Raw genomic sequence first — 23,728 nt, forward strand, 5'->3', positions numbered from 1 at the left:
TCAGGTGGTGTTTAGAAATCCAGTAATGATTGTTACTTCCATGTGCTTTTTTTAATATTGATAGACATGACTTTAAGGATCTTTCTTATGTATATAGTATCACCTGCTTTACTTGTTACTGTGTCTCTAAATATCCTTTTAGGTGCTAGGGCTGTATTCCCTTTCACCATATTGTTTTATGGCTATATATCACACTCCTAAACTAAGTAAGGAAATAGAAAGCCTAAGAGTTGCATTAATCTAAGTAAATATGAACTGTGCATGGTAACTAAGGCTTGAAACAGATTCATGTGGTAATGAGACACAGGACCAAGCATTGGTATATCTACATTCTAATTGTTCTGTTCCCAGCTCTACTACATACCCCTTGTGTGTTCTTGGTTACGTCACTCAACTTCTCTGTTTCCTCTCTGTAAATTGAGGATAAAATCTTACTGGTGCACATTGTACGGCTCAATTAACTAGATTTGTGATGCTTTGGAAATCCTCAGGTGGGAATACTATGGGAATACTAAAGTTTTTTATTCACCATTAAATACAAGAGATACGGTAGTAGCCATGCTATCTCAAGCTCTATATAACAGCTTATACCAATTACCTTATGTGTCTCAAGCAAGACACTTTTTTTAACAATAATCTGGGACAGAATTGCAAAAGTATTTAGCTACCTAAACATGCAGATAGCTACCCAGGTCCCAAACTCCAGATCTTTCTAGAAGTTCCGACTGACTTAACTGGGATTCTGCAGAGACTTATGTGGAGTGTGCTTATGTAAAACTGATTGCCGGTTTGGGGCCGGAGTGGCTGGAATGGACCTAGACAAGTCCTAGACAGACAAAAGGGCACAACGTTTATCAATTACAGTAATCCCGTAAGAAATTGGGATAACTTGCATATCAGAGCACTTAATGTAGACAAGTTCTAATGCCACATATTTCTAAAGGAGACTGCTGGCCTCAACAGGAATTAGACACAACTAATATAGAATTGTGCAAAAATGCAGAACTAGAACTAAAAAAGATAAATTTCCAGAGCAATGAAGGGGAACAGGAAAAAGCCAGATATGCAGATATCAGTCATAGGAGTTCTGTGCCTACTCTGGATTGATTTATTACACACTTCCAGCATTCAGTTTTGAGAGAATGTCCATCGCCATCAATCATTTAAGAGGATTTAGTCAGAGAAGTGCACAGATATACATATTGCTATAAAATGTTTCAAGCCTGGATTGCTGTGACTCAGCCCATTTATGCAGTTTTTTTCTTACCATCTTTATTCTGATCTATGTTCTCTAGCATTTTTCTCCCTATAGTAAATACTAAATTCCAGCAATTTATTTGTAGTGTACATTATAAAAAGCCCTTTTGGGATACAGGGGATTACACCTCATGATGTGTAAATGGCCTACAACCTTTTCACAAATCAAGCTGCTGTATTTGGGCTTACTTTAGTGTATTCGAGTTTTTAGTGGAATAAGCTTCTGTTTCCTGCCATTGGAAGAGTCACTGATTGTTTTGTGTATTTCATCTATGTACTCAGTAATGACCGATTCTAAGGTCACATGATAAAGGATATTATATAAACTATCTTCCTTTGATAATGTAATATTAAAGAATAATGGTTGATGTGTTACTAACCACTCATGTACAGTGTAAAACATTTACTAACGTTGGTAAGCCATTGTATAATTATGAATTGCCATGTGCCCCCTTCAAATATAAATGAACTAATTGTCAGTAACTTGTATCTAAACTCTGCCTGTTACTTTAAAATAAATGGCTAGCTAAAAGCTATGGGGCTATAAATCCATCCAGTGACAGCATAACTCAGAAAAGCACAGCTCATATGGTTTATGTAGTCACCAGAACCTAGAGATGGAATTATAGTGCCATAATTCAGTTCTCTTATATTTCATGTAATACATGGATCCAAGGTCTACTTCTGTGCTCTACATTGTCTTATGCATCTGCCTAGCACTGCTGCCAGACAGCCATTTCCCCACTGTACCCTGAATGGCCCCAGCTGATATCAAGGCAACCCATTACTCTGCTTTGGACATTTAATAGTGACTTTTGCCTCTTGTCCTCGTAGCCTTCTACTCCCTTCCAGATAGCAGTTGACTATCCTACTAAAATAGTTCTCTGTATATCAAAACAATTAATTGAATTGGTTAAATCTCACAGGGCTAGATTTTGACACCCTTACTTTGTGATTAGTCCCGCTGAAAGCAATAGGACTACATGTAGAGTAAGCTACTACTTAGCATGGTCAAGGGTGGCCATAATTCATGGTTGCAAGATTGATGTTCCACCCATAAATTACAAGTATTTTGTTTTACTTGGATGCAGTACCCTATTTTAAAACTGCAATCTATGCAGTTGTGTAATCTGCTCCTTCAAAGTATGTAAATACATTTGCTTTGTCCTCCCCCTTTTTTTTTTTGTTTACTTTAGTTCACATTCAATATTTTCCCTAATTTTTCTTCGGTCGCTTTCAGTGGCCACAGGATTGAAGTATTGTCACTGGAAACAAATACAGAATTATAAAATAGAGTACTCTTATAAACAGATTTTGTTGCCCTTGCAAGATAATTTAAGAAAATGATGTAGTGCAGGAGACCCACAGGAGCCTCATTGGTATATGGTTTTAGCATTCAGGATAAGCTGCCAGAAATAAAAGCACAACAGAATCAAACTGTACATCAGCATACTGTCACCTTGTTTAGTTGAGGAGACAGTGAAACTCTCAGCTTCAGGTAATTTTGGCAGACAATTTTCCTTGAACTTTAAGAGTAACTAAAATCTATACCCAGAATAATTAAAATATGCAAAACATCTATTGATCTCGAGCATCTGGTGCCTTGTCAGTAACCACAGAGACACAAAAAGGCTGCATAAGTATACTGTCAATTTTCTGCCTTTGATTAGGTAGATATTTTTGGTAAGTAACTATGTCTTTGCCTAATGGCTACTTTCTTCAGCTCTGCCACTCATTCCATTCTTTCTAGTAAACATCCTCAGCTTTCAACCCAGCAGGGAGGTTTGCAATAGTGAAAGTTCCTGTCAATTGAAAATTGATCTTTTCCAAGAGCTGTTCCATTTCTTCAGAAATGAGATTTGTAGGTCACCTCCATCCCACAAGTAGCATATCCCACTACTGGTAAGAATAGTATCTCTGACACAATAGTACATTGCCTCTTCCACTTATTTATAAGTAAGTATCTAACTCAGAAGTTCAACAGATAGATGGCAAAGCTGAGCAAACAGTGGAATGTAGATGGATAATGAGTATGTTCAAAACACCTGGAAATGATGATAAAATTATTCTATATAGAGATGTTTTCATATTCCATGTTGTATTGATCCTGGAAAGATTTTTTTTTCCACATAGTCTTAAAAGCTGTGGAAAACTGACCTATTTAAAGAAAATAATGATCTCATCAGAATGATGTTAGCCAAAACACATTTTACTTCAACTTTATTTTTTAAGCTTGAATCATAGTATGGAATGGAAAAAATAGTGTCTTAAAAATGAATAATTGTTGAGTTAGTTACATGCTAGGGATCCTTTTCATTTGAGTTGGGAACATCAAGTGATGAAAAAGCTTCAAACTCTGGGATTCAAAAAGTAACTGGAGCTGTGCAAGATATCTCACTGGAAACTTATCCACTTTAAGATTTTGTTACAAACGTGGAATTCGGAACAAGTTCACTGAAAGTTTGCATAGGTTCACAAATCTAGCAAATTTGAGGCCTTGTCTAAACTACATAGTTTTGTCAACATAACAGTGGAGGTATGCACGCAACAATGCTCCGCCTGCTGATTAAACTCTCCTGCAACACCAACGAAGTAAAACCACCTCAATGAGAGGAATAGAGCTTTTTGTGTCGAAGTTAGATCAATGTCAATGTAGATACTGAGCTTGGTTATGTCACCATAAATGGCCTCCAGGAGGTATCCCTCAATGCCCATCCTAACTGCTCTGGTCGGCAGTTCAAACTCCACTGCCCTGTACCTGGGCATCTCCCTGCACCTTTAAAGAACTGGGAATATTTGAAATTCCACTTCCTGTTTGCTTGGCATGGAGAGCTCACATCGAATCTTCTCAGCTGACCAGGGCAGCTCCACACACTGAATGATCTCCTGTGTGGAGTGCACCAGAGCTGTTGGATCTGCTGGCTCTGAGGGGAGAGGAGGCTGAACAGTCCCAGCTCCTCTCCAGCTGTAGGAACTTCAATACCTATGGTCAAATTTCTCATGGCATATTGGATAAGGGCTACAAACAGGACATGCATCAGGGCTGTAAGAAGATCAAGGAACTGAGGCAGGTACACCAGAGTCAAAACATCACTGCAGCAAAGACTTGCTGCTTCTATAAGGAGCTGGACGTCATCCTTGGTGGTGACCCCACCTCCACTGCCAAGAATCCTATGGATACTTCAGGAGAGGAGGGCTGGAGAAAGAGGCCAGGGGCCTCAAACCCGAGGATGAAGTGGTGGATGAGGAAGGGGAGTTGGAGGATGAGATGGGACAAGAGGGTCATCTGGTACCATGGTGAGTCAGGACCTCTTCTCGATCCTGAAGGGTTCAAGCCTGTCCCAGCACTCCAGCTCTGGCACACGTGATGTGAGAGAGAGGAGCACAGGTAAGTGCTCATTTTGAATTGATACTGCTCGGTTACATGAGGTAGAGATGTCCTTTGCTTTGTTATATGCTAGAAGTGGATTAAGGGATAGAAATGTACAAGACTAGCTCTGTTTGCATCTGCTTCATAGTCTCCTGTATAGCTAAGCAGTGGGGGCCCTACAAAAAGTATGTTTAATGCACACCGAGATTTCACAGGAATCCTCCAGAGAGATCGCTAGGAAACTTTCCGGGAAGTACTCACCCAACCTCTGCCAAAGGTTCCTTGGCAGAGCTGATTTGTTCCTTCCCACACTGTAGGAGACTTTTCTATGCCAACTGGCAATCACTTGTGCAGGGAACAAAGTGGCACACAAGTGAGCTGTATAAAGACCATTCTGAAACCATCTTCCCACAGGAGGTGCACTCTTGCATCCTTACTTGCTTACCCTTGGGAGTAAGATATCAGCATCTTCTGCCGCCACTTTCCACAAGTGGGGATCATTTTTACAATACTGTCCCTAATCACTTGCAGTGATTTCCCTTAAACCAACTAGAACCTTTGCCCCATCTTGAATGCCCCCTCCCCGAAGCAGAAATTTCCATTTTTAGGGTGCTTGCTGAGCTATGTGTTTGCCAAGGGACAGTGAAAGAGGTGGATTTTACTATTCTGATTGAATGCTGTGAGTGTACTAACAATTATGCCTCTGTTTTCTTGTGCTTCTGCAGATGTGCCCTTGAGGGGAACTTCCTACACAACAGCGGAGCACATCCGCCAGATAAAGAAGCAAGCAAGGAGCACATGGAGCCCTCACGCAACAATCCTCTGACACCACAGATCAAGAATACACAAATATTATGGAGTGCACAGCAGGCTGCTATGACCAGGGGAATATTTTCCTCATTGAAATCTAACCTGCCATAAAGGCAGTGCCAGCAAGTTCTTAATCTACCAAACGCACATTCAATGGTCATTCTACACCTGCTCACCCTACTGTTGAAGCGCTCCTTGCTGCTGTCCAGGTTTTCCCATGTAAGACTTCATGAGACATGGGAGTAAGGGATACACTGGGTCTCTCAGGATCTCTACGGGCATTTCAACATCCCCCCACTCCCACCCTCCTGGAATTTTTTGGTCTGGAAAGAAAGTCTCTGCTTACAGCTTTCTGTACAGGCCTTTGTTCCTGAAGATACTTGCACTGATGTCACTGAAACAACCCCGGTGATCCATAAGTGCCTGCAATACCATAGAGAAATATCCATTTCTATTGATTATACTGTCGCAAAATGGTCTGTGGCCAGTACTGGGATGTGTGCCATCTATCGTCCCACCGCAATGAGGGAACCCCATTGTTACATAGCCATCCACTGTTTCACATACATTTCCAAGAGCCACAATCCTTCATACCAGGATGCAATTAATCGCCCTGCATGCTTGGATGAATGCAGTCCCCACAATGGACTTCCTGACTCCAAACTGATTTGCGACGATGGTAGCAGTCTGGAGTTGCCAGCTTCCACAGAGCGATCACCACGTGCTTCTCAACCAAAAAAGTAGCTCTCATTCTGGTGTCCTTGCACTACAGGATAGGGGTGAGCTCCACATACAGTTCCTGGAAGGTGGCTTTGAGCATCTAAAAGTTCTGCAGTCACTGCTCATCATCCCAGACCTGCATAATGATGCAATCTCAGAGCTTGTTTCCCGAGTCCGAAAGCAATGGTTCACCGTGTGGAGCTGCTTCAAAAATTCCAAAAGTAGCCTAGTGTTTCTTTCCATGGCACATAGCAACGGCAGGCACCCCAAGTTCCTGTTCAGATTCGAAGCTCATGAAATACTGCGGGATCAGCCTCACTGTGTTCATAATACTGACCACAAAACTAGAGAGCAGTGCAGGATCCATGCTTTCAGGCAGAGAAGGTGGGCACATAGTATACAGGGCCCATGGAATGATGGGACAGGAAACACTGCATCATGGGATATTGAGCCTGTACCTATGATGCACTGCAATCCACTGTGACTTGCCACCTCCTGGAGCTAGGAGTTGTGGGGATTTACACAGTGGGATAGCTACCCACTGTGAATTGCTCACGCTTAATGCTAGAGCACCAACTGTGGATGCACTCTGCTGACACAAGTAGTGTTGTGTGAATCATAGAAGATTAGGGTTGGAAGAGGCCTCAGGAGATCATCTGGTCCAACCCCCTGCTCAAAGCAGGACCAACCCCAACTAAATCATCCCAGCCAGGGTTTTGTCAAGCTGGACCTTAAAAACCTCTAAGGATGGAGATGCCACCACTGCCCTACGTAACCCTGTGCTTCACCCCCCTCTTAGTGAAATAGTTTTTCCTAATATCCAACCTAGAACTCCTCCATTGCAACTTGAGACCATTGCTCCTTGTTCTGTCATCTGCCACCACTGAGAACATCCTAGCTCCGTCCTCCTTGGAACCCCCCTTCAGGTAGTTGAAGCTAATCCAATCCCCCCTCACTCTTCTCTTCTGCAGACTAAATAAGTCCAGTTCCCTCAGCCTCATAAGTCATATGCCCCATCCCCCTAATCATTTTCTTTGCCCTGCACTGGACTCTCCAATTTGTCCACATCCTTTCTGTAGTGGGGGCCCAAAGCTGGAAGCAATATTCTAGATGCGGCCTCATCAGTGCCGAATAGAGGGGAATAATAATAATCACTTCCCTCGATCTGCTAGCAATGCTCCTCTTAGTGCAGCCCAATATGCCGTGTGAACATGCACAAGTGATGTAATTATAGTTCCTTTTGATAGTCGATGTAACTTTTCAACTTAACTCTGTAGATTTGTGTGTGGGGTTTTTTTTTGTTTTGTTTTTTACTGAAGTGTGGGAAAAAATTATTTTGCCTAGTTATAGTGAAATACCAGGTGAAAATCTGTATTTCCTTTATTTAACAACTGAGTTTTGTGAGAGGCCCACATTCATTTGGGCTCATATAGGTTTCATGAACCTCCATGGAGCTAAATTTTGAATATTACCAAAATCTGTAAATGATCTGCTGCTGCATGCTACCCAAATGATGAATTCCGAATAAATGCCTCACAGAGACTAACTGGAGTTCTCAGTGAGAAATTTAATCTTGAAAAATTTAACACTGGTGAGTGTCTTTATGTAAGCCCATGGGATCTGATTATGTACCAAACAAATTTTGTGCACAACCCTTACTATGGTGGCATACAAATATTTGCAGAGGATATGCAATTCTTCACCAGATTCTTGATCTCTGTTTTAATTGCAGTTGTCAAAGCAACCTTAACTAGTGTGCCTGTGTAACATATGATACTATTTCATCATAGTATCTAAACCCGCAGACCAAGAATGTTCTCTGCACTATTCCAGTTCTGTACCAATCACAAATACAGAAGTCTGAAGGCTAGATTTGTCCCTGGATCTGTGGCAAGGCAGAAGGTTGGACCCCCAGTGAAGCATCAGATTAACAGTATTTTGACACACATTTAATTTGGCTAGTGAATACCCAGCTGTGGGAGCTGGAATGCTTATTGCATCAGTCAAGATTCTAGCTAGTTGGCTTCCTCAAGAGAAGTGACTAATTTTTTGTTGTCTTCTGTTACAAAAGAGTAGCAATTATTTTACTCCATCCAACTCTAATTCAAAGCACATTTTCTCAGTCCTCTGTACAGCAGTCTTCTGGGCTTCAATTACAGCATTAGTGTTTAGCTTTCCAGATTTGATAATAGTCTAATTTTATCCCATCTGGTTTATTGTGAGGATTTTTTCATGCCTGGAGGTGGCTTTTTCTTAATCATTATTTCTGTATGGGATTGCTGGTAGGAGCTTAAAAGGTTTTGTTAGCTACAAAGACCAACTGCTGGTTCCTTCTCCACCAGGACAATGTGTCAGCAGTTGTATGTACGAATTGTCTAGAAGGCAATCATTTGGAAGCTCTTGCCATACTAGGAAGGTCATAAATTGTGGAGAACTAGCTTTTGATCTCTTTTCTTAAATATAACTGTAGTTACATAGACATTATAGCTCCACTGAGACAGGTAGTGGTACAGAATGCCACTTCGTTACCATTGAAAATATATATATATATATATATTTCTCTAAATTGTGACATCAGATAAAACATATGACATTTCCACTGAAGTCAAAAGGAGGTGAATGTGTATATGAGGACAAACTGGCCTTAATGACAATGTAGAAAATTGCAAGAAATTGGAGAAAGGGGAAAACTTGATATTTTGTCCAGATTTTTATATTTTTCATGTTTAACCCTTTTTTCTTCTTTTGAGATGCCAATAGAAGTGCTAGCAGCCAACATTCTTGACTTGGACTAAGATCCAGTGGATTAATCACTCATAAATTTATATGGATAGACCAAAATGTTCAAACTTAAATGTTTAAGGTTAGGCCCCTGAATCCATAGTTAGGTATTTAAATAAAAGTGGTAATCAAAAGGTAACCTTTTCAAGGATATATTTTAAAGAAGAAAGACAACTCCTTATCCGTGCTCTGCTGGCTCACTCATCTCCTTAAGCTCTTCAGCAGTATGGCTTCAATGGAGTCTCTCTGTCAATTACTCCTCAGCATTCAGCTGTCAGGCAAGGACCTCTGCTGGAATGTTAATCTCTCCCATTGCTGTTTTAACTTCCCTGTAAATTCCCAATGAGGTTGGGGGACAAAGGGATAATATGCATCTGCACACACAATTTTCACCCACAAATGTTGGATCTCATAGAGATATATCTTTAGGAAACAGGTGGTAGGATGCATCTATGGTTCAGAATAGTCAATCTATTGACTATTCTGAATTATGTGAGTACAAGGATTTCTGTGTGGCGGATCCCCTCTGTAGCCAGGCAGGATCTATGTCTTTATTTTAATTTTGACTAATTGTGTGTGGAAACCATATATTATTTTAAGATGTCATTTGAATTTACTGCTTATGAATCAGAATGGATGCAAAGCCCTGAAGACTGAAATCCTACATTTACCCACAGGATAGGAAGAGCATAACCCTCAGTAACACAAATCTCCTGACATTGCTGCCCAAATGTATATTTTTTTTTAACCTGGGAGTACCTTATCAGTCTGTATAGATACATGGTCAAAAATGATATCAATAGAGCTGGTCAAAATTTTCAAAATTTAAATATTTTGAGGGGGGAAATCATAGAAATTTGAAGAAAATGTTGGCATTATTTAAAAAAAAGTCACTTTTTTTTAAACCAGTTGCAGACCTGGTTTTAAGTGCTCTGGAAAATAAGATATGTTCAGTTTTAGTTAGAAATAAGGAACACATTTCATTAAGACTTTTATGAAAAATAGTAATTTTTTGACCAACTCCAATTGGCAGAAATTTGAAAACTGAAAAGGTTTGATTTATAAATGCTAACCCTGCTGCATCTTAAGAGTTCTCCTCTGTGCACTGAGCTATCTGGTCAAACTTCATCTCTCATAATGCACCACAGTCTTGGATAGGACAGGAATTGCATCATGAGAGTCCCTGACCATGGTGCATCATGGGAGATGGTTGACTGGGAAAAGGAGACTGGGATATAAGTTCCCTTGCAGCACTGTAGCAGAATTTTCTAAACAAAGTATTTGCCGCCAAAATATTTTGGGTTGGAGGCATTTGGTTTTTTTTCAATGGAAAAAACAGCTTTGACAGGTAAGCTTTTGACCATCCTTACTCATTTTACATAGTTTATGACACTGAAAAAACAATTTTATTAATTGTCCATCTCTGTTCTTCCTAGGGAATTCAAGACACATCACAGTTGTTTCATTTAAATTCCTTATGTCATCCACAGCTTGACACACACTCACATTTCTTTCCTTTCAAAATGCAGCTATAAAAATGATATTTCTCCACTGTTTATCAGACTGAGCTCCTGTGCATCTCTCCATAAGTAACTCCACTGGCTTCATACAATTTCCCATTACTTTTCTTGTGCAGTCTAGTTTAAGATGTCCTCTTCCAGGGGATGTCAAACACTAAAACCGTGTATTACATCCTGTAGTCAAAAATTTATTTTCTGAGATTCAGTTTAATTTTCTCCTTGCTTTACTATTCTTAGAGTAAAATCACCTTGGACTGCCCTTAACCATTCTTGTTCGTCATGAGATTTATATTCTTCAAACACTTGCAGATTATTCTATTCTCTTTCGTAGTCTAGTTTGGTACATATTTTGTACAAATTAATGCCTCTGCTACTTCAGCCATTTTCTGAATTCCTTCCAATTCAGGATTGAGGTGCCCAGAAATAGACTATTCCAGATGTGGTCTCACCACAATTTTGTAGAGCGATCCATGATCATCTGCTTATCTAGCTCAAACTTTAAATTTAGTTATTGGTTTTTAATGCCACCTCTCATTGCAAGCTCATATATAATTTGTTCAACACTACCTGAATCTTAGCATTATGCTGTCCAAATTTCATCTTCCAAAATATCTGCATTTTGGATTACTATTCCTCAAATGTATTAGCATGCATATTTCCTGGGTTAAATCTCATCCTATTTCTGTCCCAAATTTCCCTGTAACACTTCTCCTTATTGATGTCCCAATTTAGTATCTCCTGTTAATTCATTACATATGCTGATTTCTTTATCTACCAGATTATCAATATGGTAAATAAACTTCAAACATGACAGTATTCCACTGGCTATCTACCCCAGATCAATAAATTGCCCTCTCCATTGGCACCACAGGTGGAAGGGAGATTCCTCTTCACCATTACTGAGTCTGACATTCTTACTCAGAAATGAGCTGTCCTTCATATGGACTAGGAGTAGTGCCATCAAGAGACTATGGGAAGCCTTCAGAACCAAACTTCCATCCCAACAGGACTGGCATTAGTCGGCCAGCAACACATCAGCCACCCATATTCATATGGAATGCTGAAGTGGCCGTCTAGGGCTACTGGGTCCACCACCTCACAGCCTGAGGAGCTGGTCATCACTACCAAGGAAGAGTAAAAAAAAAGTTGAGTTTCTCAAGGCTAAAAAAAACTTCCTCTCCAGCAGCATCTCTAGCTCAACCACAGATGCTGGAATAACAGGAAGAGCCAGACCCAGAAGTGCAGTTCCAAGAGGGCATCGCCTTGCCAGCCTCCAAAAGACCTTTGGTCCTCATCACAAGACAAGGCACTAACCTCAGCATCACTACTAATGGTAGAAGATTTCAAAACATTTTTAAGAGCTCCTGGTGATGGTTGCTGATGCCTTGGAGATTCAGAGTTCAGTTCTCTGGAAAAATCCCATAAGATGTTTGATATTTGTATCAGCTGCAGTGCCCACCAGAATCACCCTCCCCAATAAAGATTAGTATTAGGTCCAATGAGAACTCTGTGGCAAATGCTTGACAATGAAACGCCAACAGTTCAACATATTGAGAAAAAGTGCCACCTTCCAAGTTGGAGTACTTTTAATTCACACTTTAATCCCAGATCCCGAGTTTTGTCCTATAACAACCAAGATATTAATGGACCACTTCACATTGAATGGTCTCTTTGTTTAGCATAAGTAGTTTGAATATGTGCAATATATTCAAACTTCTACTGAGCTTTGAAACTTAATACTTTTTTCCAGACCTGGGGAAGAGCTCTGTGTAGCTCAAAAGCTTGTTTGTATCACCAATAGAAGTTGATCCAATAAAAGATATATCTCAGAAAAATGTGAACTGGATATCAGTGCCTGTGCCTATACCATCCAGGTTTATTTCCTAACTCCTTACCTCCACCCATTCCTCATTCATCTTTGGAGCTCCTTCTCAAAAGAGCCTTTTACCGGGGGGGGGGGGGGGGGGGAGCCTTGTTGCTCTGTGCAGCAGGGTGGACACCTGCTCCTGCCTGGAAGGGCCTGAGATAGCCCAGGGAGCAGGCAGTGTGAAGGCTGAGCTGATCGGGGGAAGTGGCTGCAGCTGGGGCCACGCCCCAAACAGATTCAGCTAGCCTGTATAAAGAGGCTGGGAGCCAGGAGCTCAAGAGTCTCTCTTTGTGCTTAGGAAGAGAAGGGCCTGGCTGCAGGGAGCTAGACATGGGCTACCTGTAGTGGAGCAGGGCTGGGGAAGGCTGGGGAGCTCCAGCCTGGAAAGCCCCAGGCTGAGAGCTAGTATTAGGCCAAGGGATACTAAGGGTTGCAGAGGGCAGCCCAGGTCTAGTCCAAGTCAGTGGGTCCAAACCCCCCTTGCCAGTGATGAGTGGCCTATACTGCAGTCTGCCCCAGGGAGTGGGGGCTAGTAGTTGACTGGCAGTGGCCTACTACTAAGGCAAGGTAGGGATAGTGGGTGAGGGTTCCCCAGGGAGGGGAGACCCAGATCTGTAGGGTACTGCCAGGGGGCAGCATCCTAGTAAGAGGGGCACTGGATCCTGGGAGGGACACAGAGGCCAGAAGTAGGGACAAGGTGGATCACTGGCCTGCAGAGGGCGCTCCAGACGCAGGGAGCTGATTCCCTGAAGCAACCAGTAGGAGGTGCCACAGGGGTGAGTCTGCACCCTTACACTCTGTCTTGGGGGTCTTAGAGGAGGTTCCTCAGGTATATAGGGAAAGGTGTTTACTCTTGGTATTTCCTCAGCATAAACAAAAAGTGGCTCTTTATCATATCTGAGACTAGAGGAGACTCAACAAACAGATTCAGGCTAGCAACATCTGCCTCCATTACTCAAGAGGAAGACTGTTTTTCTAGCTGCCTACTTTCACTTGGTTATTCACCCATATTATCCCAGGTGACAAAGTTCATAGGAGCCCTACTCAACTTCTGGTTAGAATATGTCGGTCTCCTGGAGGAAAGATTCAAGTCCCTTCAGTTGCTTGTATGTGAAATAAGGTGCATATGCACCTACAGTAGGATCCACACTGACTAAAACTTCTTGCATTAGTTACTGTAGGATAAGTGAATATTCTTTATCATTACTTTCTTCAGGATTCTTTAGCCACCTTTCAAGTCTTATTACATCTGTCTGACCTAATTTTGAATTATTTTTTAAGTAAACTTTGTGGCATTATATCAAATGTCTTACTGAAATCCAGATATATTCATTTACTGCATTTTGCCGCTAATTGTTTGACTGTCTCTTTTTACATTTGCTTCTTTAGTTTGCATCAACTATGGAACATCTTCTGCAAGGTAGATAATGAGCATGTTTCTTTTAATGAAACATTTCAATTTTGAGAACAGGTGGTCAAGCATCTATTCCACTGCCAGCAACGATGAAGCTGTCTTGACTAGAAAATAAAGCTGGAGATAAAATACTATAGCTGCCCTATCAAACTTAACAGTAAGTGCAGTTATTGGCCACCTTCCCCTCTGTAATCAATAAGCAGACAGATTCACTTAGGCTGTGTACTCTAATTAAATCATGTGTACAGCTTGTTTTGGAGGGGTGAGGGGTGGCTTTTGTTTTTTGGTTGTGAAATTAGATGGAAACCATTTCAGTGTCCTTCAGTGTTTCTAGCTAATAGAAACCACCCATCCACTTTATACACAGCATCTGGCGGCTTTGGGTGCAGGTATGAAATATGAGCTTGTGCAATCACATAAACAGTGATTAAGGCTGTTTCTTGCATTAATACCCCAAACTGGTCAGATATGCCTCACAATACTTGTCATGTCATCCAACAATGCACTGCTGACTTGTTTGGCCTTAATAGAAGTGAGGAGATTTACCTGATTCAACATACTTCTAAGTAATTATCTGAATCACAGTGAGGAGGTTAGTCATTATACTCATTAATGGGGCATCATGCCTCCTCCCATGTAACAGTTGCCCTGCAAGATATTTGTCATAGGTTTAAATCATCGCCACAAAAAGGCAGCCATTGAAAAACACCATCCCACCCCACATTTAACTTACCAAGACTAGTCAGTTTCATTGCTACTATTCAGAATGTGTGGGCTCTAACGAAATTATTTTTATAATTTATCTGTGATGACTTACTGTTTTGTAGGAGGGAAAACAAAAATGGAGAGTGGGGGGGGGAACCACAAAGAATAGCAGAGACCTATCTGCCAACAGGTGAGAGAGGTGGAGCAGCATGAAGAAGGTCCTTCTCTTTTTCCAGCAGATGGCATATGGGGTACTCTGTCTTTAAAACTTCACGTGCAACAGCATGGGGAATTTGGTAGAAGTCTTTGTGTGGAGGTAAAAACCAAGGAAGAACTTGGATCTAACAGACACATGCTCCTAATTTCTGATAATAAAGAGTTAGGACCCTATCATCAGCTGGTATAAACTAGCATAGTTCCACTGAACCAGTGGTGCTAACTCTAGTGACTTTTATCATTGTCTCACAATATTTTGGATCTGCTGAAGGATTCTCACTCTATTCTGACTTTTTGCCTTCCAATTCATTTATTTTTTGCCCTTATTAAAAGTGGTTGCCCTGTCCCTTTTTTTGTAGGTGAAAGTCAGGTTACCCCAAGAAAAGTCAGTGACCCTTATGGTTTCAATGTAGCCATCTGTCTTTCTAGTGATTCTTCCAGAGTTCCTAAACTGAAGTGACAACACCTCAAGCTGTAGCAATCCAAATATGTTAGAGTGTAAGGGGTAGATAGGACTTCAAATCCATCACACACTTACTAGCCTGAGGATGATATGGAAGAAGTTAACAAGCAGGGTGCAGGGACAATATCCTGGAATAAATGTTTATCCTTTCTATCTTTCCTAGCAGCTGTAGGATAGGCACTGGCATGGGACCTTATCTCTCATGTCACGTTGGCTGGAATGGCTCACGAGTGAGAATATCAAACTCAGGCCAGACTTTTAAGAAGCAGGGCACAAACCACATGCTGGTTGAGAATACTATACTTAGTTGGTGAAATCTAAGCAATAAGTGAAAACTCCACAACTACTGAACAGACACTTTGTGTGGGCCAATCTATCTTGCTACCCAGGCAAGCTTGATTCTGTGACAAATGGTCACAACTCACTTCACACCAAAGATCACAAAATATTCCAGTGATTCCCAGTCTGAAAGGGCCAGTCACTAATTCCAGGTCAATTTTTACCTTAGATCTCACACCGAAGACAACACTTCAATAATATGCAAACTCTGTATATCCTTTTGGGTTAACCTGAACTAAACAGCAGGGGATTTCGTGCTTATGGTTAGAAATCCTCACCCCTTCAGAGTTCAAGCAGCAAAGCAATAATAAGTTCTCCTTAACAGATATTTTTATGCCCTTCATCCAGCATTCAAGCTGTGATGGGATAAAGGCAAGTACAGTAACTCCTCATTTAATGTTGTCCCGCTTCAATGTTACGTCCCTGCTCAATTAGGGAACGTGGTCATTTAAAGTTGTGCAATGCTCCCTTATAATATCTTTGGCTGCCTGCTTGTAAGATTCTGTAGAAGAGCAGCAACTTTACAAGGGAGAATTGCACAGGTTCCGCTTCTCTGCCTCCTCCCCCTCCCTCCCACCACCAAACAGCTGTTTAGCAGTGTTAGGACTTTCTAGGAGGGAGGGGCAGGAGTGAGGAAGCGCTGCGTCTCTGCTCCTCCCCCTCCCTCCCAGAAAGTCTAAGTGCCGCCAAATAGCTGTTTGGCAGCCCTTAGGACATTGGGGGTGGGGAGGGATGTGGCATGCTCCGGAGAGGAGGTGGAGTAGGGGTGGGAAGAGGTGGGCCTGGAGTGGAGCGGGGACAGGAAGAGGCAGGCCTGGAGCATTCCCGGCAAAGTCTGAGCCTGTTCTTCTCCGGAGAAGCTGCTGCAAAGGTGCTTCCTAGCGTCCTTGCCTGCAGCTGGCTGTGCCTGTGTGGGGTAAGCCAGGGGCACTTCCCAACCACAGTACAGTACTGTACAGTGTATATAATACCTTTTGTCTGCCCCCAAAACATTTCCTTGGAACTTAACCCCCTGCATTTACATTAAATCTTATGGGAAAATTGGATTAGTTTAACATTATTTCACTTAAAGTTGAATTTTTCAGGAACATAACTACAACGTTAAATGAGCAGTTACTGTACCCTCTTCAGGGCTGTGGGGGAAGCAATCCATAAAGACTGTTTGACAATGGCCCATTTTAATTCTTGATGTGCAGGAGATAACACTTGTAGGAATCCAGCATTAAGTGATGTGTTTTTCCTCCCTGTTAAGTGAGTTACATGGTTTTAGAACAAACATTTTACAGTTATAGAGCAAACATGTAAATATTACCTTCTAGTATGGGATATAGACATAAGTCAAATTAATGCATGCAGCAACTTACAAGCATTCTATAAAGTCTGAACACGTTCTTATAATACTAGTATCTATTTTAACTATGCTAACTCACAGGTAAGCCAGATGGATTTCCAGTTCTGCATGTGTCAGTGTTCAGTTAGGACTGGGGCCTTGGCATGAGCTGGCAGCTGGGCCACCAGCATCACAACTCGTCTGTCACGTCAACCTCTGACTAGTAGATTTTTGGAGACACAAGGTGAGTGAGGTAATATCTTTTATTGGACCAATGTCTGTTAGTGAGAGAGACAAACTTTGGATCTTACACAGAAGTCAGAAGCTGAAGAAGAGCTTTGTATAAACTCAAAAGCTGCACTCTCTCTCACCAACAGAAGTTGGTTTAATAAAAGATATTACCTCACTTATATTGTCCCTGTAGTATCCTGGGACCTACATCGATACACCACCATTGCATATTGTAGGGTGTTTTTCTTTTTTCTATGCATTAGTAGGTGTGCATTATATTTAGTTTTCATGTCCTGTATATAAAATATAAAGTTCTCAAGATTTTCTCGGCTCACTCAAAGTCCACAGAGAAGAAAAAAACATTCAGTTGAAGTCAGTAACTTGAAGCTTCCTCTTTGTTTTCCTATTAGGCTCGTAACTACATTGTAAAGGTATTGAAAAGTGCTGTTGTGGGGTTCAATGCATGCATTAATTTCTCTCCAGCATGTGTCTTTGCTTTGTAATGCCCCCTTTTACAAGAAAAACCAGCAGTGCGCTCATTATGAACTCCACCGTAGCTAAGAGAAGTGATTCTGAAGTATATTAACCCTTTGAGTAACCTAATGGCATGCAGCATGCCCTGTAAAAAATGGGCACTTAAAAAAAGTGGTGGTTTTCCCATGAGAAACACTCTGTTCTGCTGCCATGCCACAGTGAAAGACTCCAAGATCACAGTAGCTGTTAAAATGGTTTGGCACTGGGTCAGCACTCAGCAATTTATTTTGCATGGATTTTTATTTATGAGAGTATACTCTGGGAATGCAAACATACAGAAGCATTTAGCCTTTCTTTTTTTCTTTCTTGTATGGACTAGGCTAATATTTAATATTAAAATAATGGGGTCACATATGAAAAATTAAAGGTGGTACAAAGCGACATAGCAGCAGTCTAAGGTATTTACATACTGAGCTTAGAAGTATTGCAGACCTGGTACCTTGAGTAATAAATTCATCCTAAAATGAATTTGTGTGTCATACATTTTGGTGGGCGTGAGAGGGAGGGTGGTGTTTTCTCTTAGTTGTAGATCGTTGAAGTATTTGTGATGCAGAAAGTTAGTTTTACAGCTTGAAGACTGCACCAGGGTAAAAATTAACTGGCCAGATTATAATGCTGTTAAGAAGCTGGTTACAGCTCCCTCTTTCTCTGCCTCTTTCCAGGCCCCAGGGAAGCCTCCAGGCTGCTCTAACAAACTGCATGTTTAGTAGTGGCCTTGCAAGTGGAATGGGACAAGAGAATCTGCTCCAACAGGTTCATGACTTGAGATAAATCTCTCTTCTATGAAATGCCATTTAAAAAAAAAAAAGAGGACAAGACTTGCTTCCCAAGAGCAGCACATGCAATGGACAAAGGTCTTTCATTTAGCTCTTTTTATTCACATACCAAATACTCAAGCTAAACTTTAGAATATAATTGTCACAGATCCTAGTGAGCATCCCTTCATGGCCACCCCAGGACTGCTGTGAAAGGAACCCAAGCTTCTGTTCTGTGGATTCTCAAGGGTGTTTCAAGCTCCTGGACAGTGCTTCACAGTGCTTCTATATCGTGATGCCAACTTTTCTCAACCTAGCACTAAAAATTTCCCAAATCTAGTGAAAAATTCCCAGATAAAGTTTTTTACAGTGCTTGTATATCCTGGGAAATTTCCCAGAACCTGGGAATTTGTGAGTAAAATGTTTCAACTTGGGAAATTGGGAATTTTCATTCAAAACATTTTACTCAAAAATTCCCAAATTTTGGGAAACTTCCCAAGATATAGAAGCACTGCTCCTGGAGCCCAAATGGAGTCCTCCAGTACCCCAATCTGTGCACTCAGTGCACAGACCTTTTGAGTGTGAGAACCGATAGTCTAGCCATGTTGGGCTCAGCGCTAACCCTTCATATTCCCCAGTACTTGAACACACCTCTCTGCTCAAACTCCATCTAAAGGTGTGAAGCTTTTGGTTGGCAGTTTAACTCTCTCCGAGGCAAACAGCAATTGAGAAGCAGCAAAAACACACAGGTACAAACATTGTCTGTCTTATGTCTTTATGCTCTTTACTTACAGAGAAAGCATGAGAGAGTACCGCTCACCCAAAACAATAAAACAGCCTATGCATGATGTCTGTCACTAGCTCACCCTTCCCTTGGGACATTGAATGTTTGGTCAGGCAGGCAGAGCCCACTCACAGTTGCTTAACCTTCACCTGCAGCAGCCTCCCTCATCTGAGGGAAGGTCTACCTATCCGGGGACATGTAGAGTACAGACACAGAACACAAAGCTAGCACAGGTATAAATAGAAGTGTAGATGGTGCTTAGGGAAATAAAGTACTGTCAGAACCCTAGGATATTTACCCTGCACAGCTGTCTACATGCCCAAACCGTTCCTCCCACATTTACACTGTTTAAAGCAGTAGAGTCCCATTGCCTCCCTGATGCTGGAGCCTTTCCTTGCTGGTGTGAAATACTCTGGCAGAGGAGAGCTGCCAGAACCTTTCCCCATGGCCTTACCCCTCTCAGAGCCTTTCGTTGCCACAAGTAGCTACGTGTACCATACACGTTGCCACAAGTATAGACAAAACCTGAATCTGATGCAAAATGGCTCTCTCTCCCCCAGCTTTCCCCCTGTGAGTCCATTTATAGACTCCTGCTGGGGCCACCTGCTTCTTTTGTTCTACCATTTGGTAATTTTCCATTACTCCCAAACCTACCTTCCCTTCAGAGAAGAGGAAGTGTCTTCTTCTACGATGAGCAAATCTGTTGTCCCAAACTGTTTTACATTGAACAGATGATTGTTCAGTGCTTCTCATTCACCACTGTCTCTAACATGGCGGAGACAGGACACGATCCTGCCTGGCCTGGCAGAGACATGATATAACCCTGTAAATTCTTTGTGTTTGATGCTCTGGTGTCGTGAGCAGAAAATATATCAATATAATGTGGTGATGAAGTCTGGCACTCTTATAAGTAGCTCTCAGATTAGGAAAAGGGTAGAACTAATTTATAGCTTACACCTATTTTGCAGTGTATGGATACTGTTCCTCACAAATCCTTTTAGAAGTAGTAAGACCATTTTCTTACTGAACAGTATATATAAAGGAATTTACATGTTGGGGAGGATCTTAAGTTTACTGAAGAAATTTCATGGGCTATAGACTTTTGATGATATGCTATTTCAGACTGCTTTTAGAGGTTTCTGTGATAAGAGTTTCTACAGTAAATATTGTAGTTCTCACATTTTTATGTTCAAGATAAAAAAAATCACAAGGATTGTCTTAGACCCTTTTTTAATGGTTTGAGATGCTATAATTTTTTCAGGAGTCATCTGGGAGATACATGCAGCTTATTCAAGTCTTTGAAATTATTCACAGAAGTCATTTATTACTACTTTTGCAGAGGGGTACTAGGAATCTCCCCCTTTCTTTTTGATTGCTTCGTTTCCTTTTTATTATTATTCCCCTGTTGTACAATTTTTCATGCTGCTATGAAATATAAAGCTATTTTTATCACAGAAGAATATGCATAATGATATAAAACATATTTCAATTTATTTAGCCTTTTCTGGGATAAAGTCCAATTACAGTCTTTAAAGTATACCCTAGTTGATATTCTTCTTCTGCAGAATTTTCAAGAAACATTTTAACATAAAAAGGGATTTAAATACTGTATCTTGGTGAGTAAAACATACTGTAGTGTTTTGTCAGTCATTGCTGTGTAATCATCATGTGCCTTTATGCCCAAGCTGCATTTTTTTTAATCAGATATCTGTGCATTGGTATTCATGTTTTCATATAAATGAGCTCTTCACACCCAATAGTGTGTTCCTGCTTTTCATTGGTGTTCACTAATTTTTAATTGCTCAGAACATTTGAATCCAGGTTAGGCCTGAATCCAGGAAAATACTTAATCATGAGCTTAATTTTACAGACATGAGTAGTTGTCCAAACTCTGATGGGACTAGTCATGTGATGAAGTGCTTTGCGGGATCTGTGCTTTAAAGAGCAGTTAAATTAAACAATGTAGTATTAGGTGCCTGAAAACTTGAAAATCTTTCAGTTTGTGCTAAAATGGAAAGCAAACCTAACATTTATGTTGCAAGGTACTGATATTCATTATATCCAACCATCCATAGGTAAATATGTACCAGGAGCCCCAGCTAAAATACAAAACAAAACATGCTATCCACACCTTGGATCAAAAGACAATATAGATGGCAAGCTGCCAGTCAGTGCTAGAAGAACTTGAAACATTTTGAAAAGGTTACAATAAATCCCCACACATTTAGATTCTCTCCGGATTTCATAGTACTTCTTATACTATGTGTAAACTCTACAGTTGAGTTTCTCATGGCTAAATAAGGGAGTTAGCCATACATTTAGCCATACAGGAGTTTGGTGGCTAAATCCCCAGTTGACTTTGAAAGTGTCTATCTATACCTGTCTATCATATTTGGTATTTGTATAGTACCAATGTATATATCAAGGAACAATATAAAGTTTGTGTATGGATCTATAATATTTCCTGATCTTCTTCTTCTTCTTCAGCAAACATATATGCTTCTGTATTTGGTCTCCCTGGCTATATAATTCATAAAAAAGTTTTCTGAAATACCTGCTGTGGACTAATCTGTCTACCATTCTGCCTTTGTTGTGATTGTTTTCCCCAACATAACTTTCCTTAGTCTCATCCATCTTGCTTCTCCTTATCTATTCTGTCTCCCTGGAGAGAGCTCTACTTTTTAAGATTCATCTGAGCCCAGCCATGCACTTCTAAATCTCAAGTTAGGCGTCCTCTAGTCCATAATATCTCCAGAATGGAAAATGCATACAGTAAAAAGAAGTACCGGTAAGTAAGAAGTTGACAGAGTGTGAACTCAAGCATAAGATGCTGGACAGGAGCAGTTTCTGGTTCAATAGTTTTCAGCTTAAAAAGTTAGAGCCACATTCGGGTGGACAATGCATTTTAGGGCTTGCCTAGTCAGTCAGGAAATTTAAGATGAATCAGCTAAAGGTCTGAAGCTAATGTATGTGTGTATGTTAAAGCACATTAAACTGCTACGTGGACATTCTCATTCAGAAGTAAAGTGGTCTTAGTTCACTGTAGCTTAATCCCCCTTGAAGGAGAACCAAACTAAAGCCACTTCACTTCTAAATGAGTGGCACATGATGATTTCATGTGCTTTAACTTATTCACATTAACTTCATATCTTTGGTTGAGTCATCTGAGTGTTCCCATGTAGACCGACCTTTAAGTATGTACTGTAAGGAGGGATAAGGTTAGAGCTGCTCTTTAACTGGCTAGGTGTTAGGTGGAGAGTCCCACTTTATCAAAATTAATCCAAACTTTTGAAAAGGTCATATTAGAAACCCAGGATTTTGGGTGGGTTTGGAGTGAATACTTGTTCTGAAAACCTACATCCAAGCAGAGTTCAGCTAGGGTTAAGTTGAAGCTGTTCTGCAATTGTAGCTGCCAGTTGACTATTAGAACCCACATGATGAGAGGAGGAGGAATTCTTTATGGAAAAGAAGTGTGTTGTTTTTGTTTTGATTCAGGTAGGGAGGGTGCAAAACCATTTTAATGAATATTAAATCACTGTGAACGCCTGTGGGATGAAGGAGAGTGGACACCTCACTGCTACTCTTTATGTCTAGTAAGAAGTACAATAAATCTAACTTTCAAAACACAAATATTCCTATCATTTAAGAAAAGTGGTTAAAGTTAGGAGAAGGGGACAGGCTTGCCTATTAATCTTTATTTTGTTGTTCGACTTGATCTATTGTTTCAGTCCATTAGTCAGTTAGTTGATACTAATTATAGAAAAGAAAAACCTATTTCAATCAAAATAAAACTGAAATGTTTTAGTTGGTGGGAGCCCATAGTTGGTACTTGACAATGTGATAGCTGCCAATGCACTGAATGGCTCTTTGCTTTATGGTTACATGCAGCTGGATGGAAAAGTTCTAACTTTGTTCTTCCTTTTATAATAGGCTTAGTTTTGAAAGAGATTTCTTAAGTAGTTTGGGTTTTACAGTGGTCCTTCCTCCTTCCCCCAATGCAAGAGCCTTCTTTTTCCATTTTATAAACAGTCATTTTTTGCCCCTGCTTGGTGTCACCACTACCCCCATCCATATTTAAAACCTTTTGTGTAATAGGATCAAGAAGGTGGATACTTTTTGCTCTCTCTGAGTTTGTGATTGGGTGCAGGGGACAAGTCTCTCAAAAACTGATGCTGCTGTTCCTTCCTGCTGCTTTCATATTTTTTTTCCTTAATAGGTAGATTTAAGTACGGCTGTTAATATGATCAGAGCTTGACCTCCACAGCCAAGTTCACTGAAACATTTGCTGAGGTATGGGAACCTGTGCTAATTTATGCTATCAGCTGGAAGTCAGCCAGTGAATAATGACTTCTGCTAAAGATTGCTTTGAGATGTTTGATTTTCAGACTAAAACTCAAAGGGTGCAAACATGGGAGAATAAGACCTAGAAATAAGTTTCAGCTGAGTGTTTACTAAAAAGAAAAAAATTCTTCATATAAAACCTGAATTAGAATTAATATTGATAACCTATTATATTTACTATGGTAGTGTCTAGAGGCTCAAACCAACACTGAAGCCCCATTGTGTAGTTACACATAATAAGGCAATCCCTGACTTCCAAAAAAATTACAATCTAAATAGGCAATACTCAAA

Source organism: Trachemys scripta, chromosome 1 (assembly GCF_013100865.1).
Source record: "Trachemys scripta elegans isolate TJP31775 chromosome 1, CAS_Tse_1.0, whole genome shotgun sequence".
In the NCBI taxonomy this organism is placed as follows: domain Eukaryota; kingdom Metazoa; phylum Chordata; order Testudines; family Emydidae; genus Trachemys; species Trachemys scripta.